This window comes from Gossypium arboreum, chromosome 3 (genome assembly GCF_025698485.1).
Source record: "Gossypium arboreum isolate Shixiya-1 chromosome 3, ASM2569848v2, whole genome shotgun sequence".
Taxonomy (NCBI): Eukaryota; Viridiplantae; Streptophyta; class Magnoliopsida; order Malvales; family Malvaceae; genus Gossypium; species Gossypium arboreum.
Window position 1 is genome coordinate 21,713,463 of NC_069072.1, and position 6,000 is coordinate 21,719,462.

At 28.4% G+C, this 6,000-nt stretch overlaps 1 long non-coding RNA gene across 1 annotated transcript; it reads right to left on the reverse strand.

Annotated features, from left to right (window-relative positions):
* Nucleotides 1-382: 382 nt before the first annotated feature.
* Nucleotides 383-1,644, reverse strand: LOC128290079 (uncharacterized). The gene is made up of 2 exons (XR_008279720.1): nt 1,537-1,644; nt 383-589 (listed from the first exon to the last, which is right to left on the reverse strand). It is a non-coding gene; the product is annotated as an uncharacterized LOC128290079 (long non-coding RNA).
* Nucleotides 1,645-6,000: the final 4,356 nt, after the last annotated feature.

Here is a 6,000-nt window from a genome sequence, read left to right on the forward strand (position 1 = left end):
CCTAAAGCGACACACAAGGTGCACCTTTCGACACACGAGGTGCACGAAATCGACACATAAAGTGCCCGATCGATAAAGCCGCAAATCCGTACACTTCCAGATCCTATGGCATGCCAATTATATCCGACTCAGCCCGACTAATTAATAGGGTATTTCATTCACTTTCTCAATTTAATAATTCTTTCATCAATATCTCATTCCGATAATTACACATATTTACCCATTTTCACAATTCATACAATTTCATTCAATTCAACAAATATATTTCAATTATGCACATTAATTCATAATTCAATACAATTCAATTTACTTTTCAATACCAAATATTCAAATATCACAATCTCATATATTCATATCAATTTCCTCATATTTCCAATCAGTATAAATTCAATAAATTCATCGCATACCAAAATCAATCCATTCCAATTGTAAAACATCATAATTCTAACACTAACAATTGCCATATGTATATAAATATGACAAATAATAACTAAGTTCGGATTATAGAAATACAAACCGTAATTTTCGAGCTAACTCCCGTTGACTTTGTCTTGTCCTTTCTTAGCCGAGATTTCCGGTACCACATTGACTACGAAATTAATACAATTCATAATCATTAATACATTACTAATTCATATCTTGAGTTACAGAATTCTAAATTAAGATCCGCTAATTTTTCCTGAAACTAGACTCACAAATATTCTTACAATAAAATTTTCAGAATTTTTGGTTTAGCCATTAAGTACAGTTTATTCTTTAAATTCACCCCTATTCTGCTGTCTGACAGTTTCGTCCCTTCTTCACTAAAAATTAATTATCTCACAGTACAGAACTCGGATAACATTCCTGTTGATTTCTCCTGAAAATAGACTCATTAGGGATTCTAAACATATAGCTTTAAGCCTCTAATTATTTTTATTCAAATTTTGGTGATTTTCCAAAGTCAGAATAGGGGAACCCGAATTCATTCTGACCTTATCTCACAAAATTCATTATATCTCATAATTTACAATTCAATTGCTTATATCGTTTCTTCTATAAGAAACTAGACTCAATAATATTTAATTACATATTTTATTAATCCTCTAATTTACTTTCTACAATTTGTGGTGATTTTTCAAACTTAGACTACTGCTGCTGTCCAAAATAGTCTTAGTACAAAATGTTGATTTACTTTAATTTCAATTTAATTCTAACTAAATTCACTTACTTTTCTATCTTAATTCATACTTTATTTCTACTCAATTTTTAACCAAACTTAGACATAATTATCTATTTTCATCATAAAACCATAATTTCAAAATTCTTTCAATTTAGTCCTTAAAGCATAAAACTTATGAATCACTTTACAATTCAATCCTTGTATCATTTTTAACTTGAATTTCTATCAATTTAGCCCTTAATTCATCATTTTATTTAACATGGACAATATCTAGAAATCAAATAACTATCAAAATATCAACTTAATTTCATCAAAACTTTGTTCTAAAACTTCTAAAACATCAAAATTAAGTAAAAAGGGCTTGATTAACTTACCTATTAAAGCTTAAAGCTTCAAACCTTCAATTTTCTCTTTTCTCCCTTTCTTTCTTTCTTTTTCTCCCCTGCTCTGTGTTTCGTTTCATTCTGTTTCTATTTCCTTTCATTTGCTTCTTTAGTTTATATATATAATATAATATAATATAATATAATATAATATAATATAATTAAAACATAAAATATCTTTATTATATAATAATATAATAATATAATAATATATTAAACATAAAAAATCTTAGATTTTCTTCACGGTACACCGCCTCAATTTATACTTTTGTATAATTTCCTTTTTAGTCCTTTTTATTTTCTTTGAATCTATAATTTAACTTTTACCCTTATTCAATTTAGTCTTTTTCTTAATTACTCTTAATTAAATTAAATTCACTTAATTAAACTCTAATTAACTACTTATTTTACTTAGTAAATATTTTTACTTTTTTTATAATCTAATCCATTTTTCAGAAACGGTGACCCGAAAATACACTTTTCTAATAACCTTAAAGTTCGGGTCGTTACATAGTACTTAGTCAAGCTATGAATTAAAAACAAGTCACAAGAAGCACAAAACAAAATAGAGCTACTCGTTTAGTTCCTTTGCCTTTCCTCTATCTCTTGACGTCTCAACATCGTCTTTTAGCTATGCCCGATAAATCCGGTTATGGAAACAATATTAGTTTCTCCCACAATACATAGAAATACATCAATTAAGCATGAATTGCAACTTATTCGTTTTAGTCCCTATAAGTCTTAATGTCTAAAATGCTCGTATCTTTTGACCTTCTTTATTTAATCAAAATCCAATTTCATATCCATCCACTAGGAACCTCATGCTTTCAGTCCATACCTTATACTTTCAGTCCATAACATAATTCCCCAAAAACTTTCGCTATATTCAATTTGATCCCTAATGTCATAAAATTAACTATAGGACTTAACTCAAATTCTAACTTAATTCAACATTTTCCACTACTTACTAACATAGACCTAACATATACTAAGCATATTATTCATAGTTTCATCACTATCGAGCTTCAATCTTACTAAAATTCAACAATAATAACTTGATTTTAATACAACAATTAGAAAATCCAACATATGAGTTATACGTGCTGAACTAGGAGGATCATGAATCTATAAAAATTACAAATTATAATCCTCCTTACCTTAATGAATTGGATCAGATTAAAGAAGAGAAATATCTTTTGTTTCTTCTAGCTTGGAATGGTTCGAAGAAGAAAGATGAGAATGTTTCTTTTTCATTTTCTATTTCTGACTATCTCAACACACACACGCATATACATATACTTAACTAGCTAATTAACTAAAGTATACATAATCTAATAACTAATATTTAACATTAGCTCACTTATTGGAATTGGGTGGATGGGATCATTCCATCCCACTAATCATGTAGTAATTGTGGTAAAATAACCATTAAATATTTGGTTGGTTGGCTATATAACCTCTCTTCCAAATTATTATATAAAATCCAATAACAATTACACTTTTACAATTTAGTCCATGTACTATAATTAGCAACTTTCTTAATTTAATTATTTGACAACTCAATGTCATAATTTTGTACTAATTGTGTCGACCCTTCAATTAATAATTTCACCAACTTGATTTGTGAAATTCGACTTTGAAACTACATTTTTCGATATCTACTAAAAATCAGGTTGTTACACTTTATACCGGTAATTTTTCTTATATACTACTTAACTGAATATGCCTAGCTACTGGTGCTATTCACAGGACCAAACTTAAATTTTAATTGGAATATAAGTCTAATATTAATTAAGTGATAATTAATAAATAAAATTATTTTATCTATTTTAAGCTTAGAATTATATTCAAATTAAAACTACATTTATTTATCTTACTAAAAACAATAAATTAATATTAATTGAAACTCATAAAACTCAGTTGATCTAATATCAATATTACTATTTGATATAAACTTCTTTTGTAACTAATTATAAATTAAAGGCTTAAGGGTCAAACAATCCCTTAACAAAAATGAAAAAAAATCAATTGAGCATTTAAAAAAAGTGCACACTATTAAGTCTTTAATGACCAAAAAATAATCAACTAGGCCCTTCCATTAACAAAAATCGTTAGTTGGCCTGTTTGATTGTTAACGATGCTAATAGAAGCCACCATGAGACATGTGGCATGTGATACGTCTAAAATATATAGGTTTTTCAACTTTTTTTTTTTTTAACTTATAACCTGTGCAAATTTCAAGTATATGAACAATTAATTGAGTCATTTTAGTTCATATTTAGACATTAGACATAATTTTAGTAAAATGTGCAATTTTGTGAAATTAAGTATTATTTTCACATAATATTACTATTTTATGCTACATATAATTTTTTTCCTTCTCAATTTGCAACAATTGGACCACTAAATTAAATAAATGTGGGAACCAAGACACACATGGACATGAGCTAATATCCACTCCATGTGGACGTCAACATAACAATTTTGACCTAGAAAAATTAATCAAGCCTAGTTGAAAGTTGGTTGCTGAGAAGGGTTTGGTTGCTGAGAAGGGCTAATCTGCTAACTAATCGAGTTGTCAAAACCGTCCAACAAGGGGAAAAGAGCCCAAATTGACTAAGGCATGAAAATCAACCCAAATTAGCTTTGGAATATTTGAATTGAAGGTCCTTGCATGTGTGAAAAAAATCAAAAATTAGCCCCTAACTAAACCCTTGAAAACCATCTAACCCTTTGCATGATTTATGCATAAAATCAAGCACGAATCAAGCAACCAATCAACCCTCTCTCCACACTTTATGGCCGGCCAAGCAAGGGAGAAATCTAAGGGATATCCATGCTATTTTTAGCAAACTCCCAAGCCATTCATCTGGTATAAATACCACCTCGCATCTCTCATTTCAATCATCCCTCAGGACACATTTCTATCATATTTTTCTCATATTTCTTTCCTCTCTTCCACTTATAAGCCATTCATTTCCCCACTTCCCTTTAACTAGCATTTCCCTTGATAAAAAACTCTCTTGGTCAACCACCTTAAGGAGCAGTTTGTGAAGGAGCAATCACAAGAATTCGAGGAAGCCACCGCAATCGATCTTCAGAGAATCATCGAAATCATCAAGATGTTCTTCTACCTTGTCCTTTATTTTTGTTCTTGGTTATTCAAATATGTTTGCAGTTTGTTTAAATTTTTTCTATTAACAATGATGACTTAATTTTGTTTTAGCTAGAATGATTGCAATAGTTTGATAAAATTCATTTTGATTCATGTTTATGATGTTATGTGCCTCAATTGTTCATGCTTCCAATTAAAATCATTCATGTTATTCATGCATTAAAATATGTTTGGATGCATTAGAATTAGTTGATCAATCCTAATCAGATGGCAATTAATGGACACAATAATTGGAAGGTACATGCTTAATATAGATCCTAATCCAATTAAATTAAAGGTTTGTAATAACTCAAGAGAGCTCTATTACCTTGTATAACTTTAGGTTTTTGTGATTAAATTGTTTCAAACCTAATCCGTCCCTATTACTTCACATAAATTCTAAGGAATCTTTAGTTAAATATGGATATAGAAATATACATATTTTTTTAAGTATAAGATTTCGAAAGAACTTAAATTAGATTCCAAGTTAATGAATGATCGAGTTGCCATGGAATTCCTTTTTGGAACATTATTAAACATGATGAAGAGTGAATTGAGTCAAGTGTTGTAATTATTCTAACTTATTCATGTTATTGTTGTTAAACTTGTGAAATTGTTGTTAAAATCATTTCACTGCATTTCATTCATTGTGTTTAGGTTCATTCATTTGCATTTAGATAATTAAATTAATTTTATCCATCACTTCAAAATCTTGTGTTTTCTTAACCAACTTGTAAATTCTTAATTTTACAATTATTGGTTAACAAATATAGTCCCTATGGAGATGATAATGACTGTATACACTTGCACATTCCATCGTGATCCAGCATGCCACATGGAAGGGTACTGATCAGGATTTTTTTAAAACAATTTATAAAAATAATTAACAAAGATTACATCTATGGAGACGATAATGATTGTATGCACTTGCACATTCCGTCGTGACCTAGCATGCCATACGGAATGGTACTGATGTGGCAAGCCACATTAGGATTTTTTAAAAAATTAAAAATTATAAAATAATTAACAAAATTACACTGAATGAATCGGACATATGGTTGTCCAAGTTCATTTGAATTTGGACAACCATTTTCAGATTTGTTTTAGATGAGTTCAAAACTATATAAAATTTAAAAATTATAAAAATATTAATAATTATTTAAAAATTATAAAATATAAAAATATTAAAAGAATTTATTTTTAAAAATACTTTTTATATATGTTTAATCTTTTATATTGAATTCTCTACAACACTTATGACTGATCACTAAGTTGAAAACATATTAATCATTATCACAATT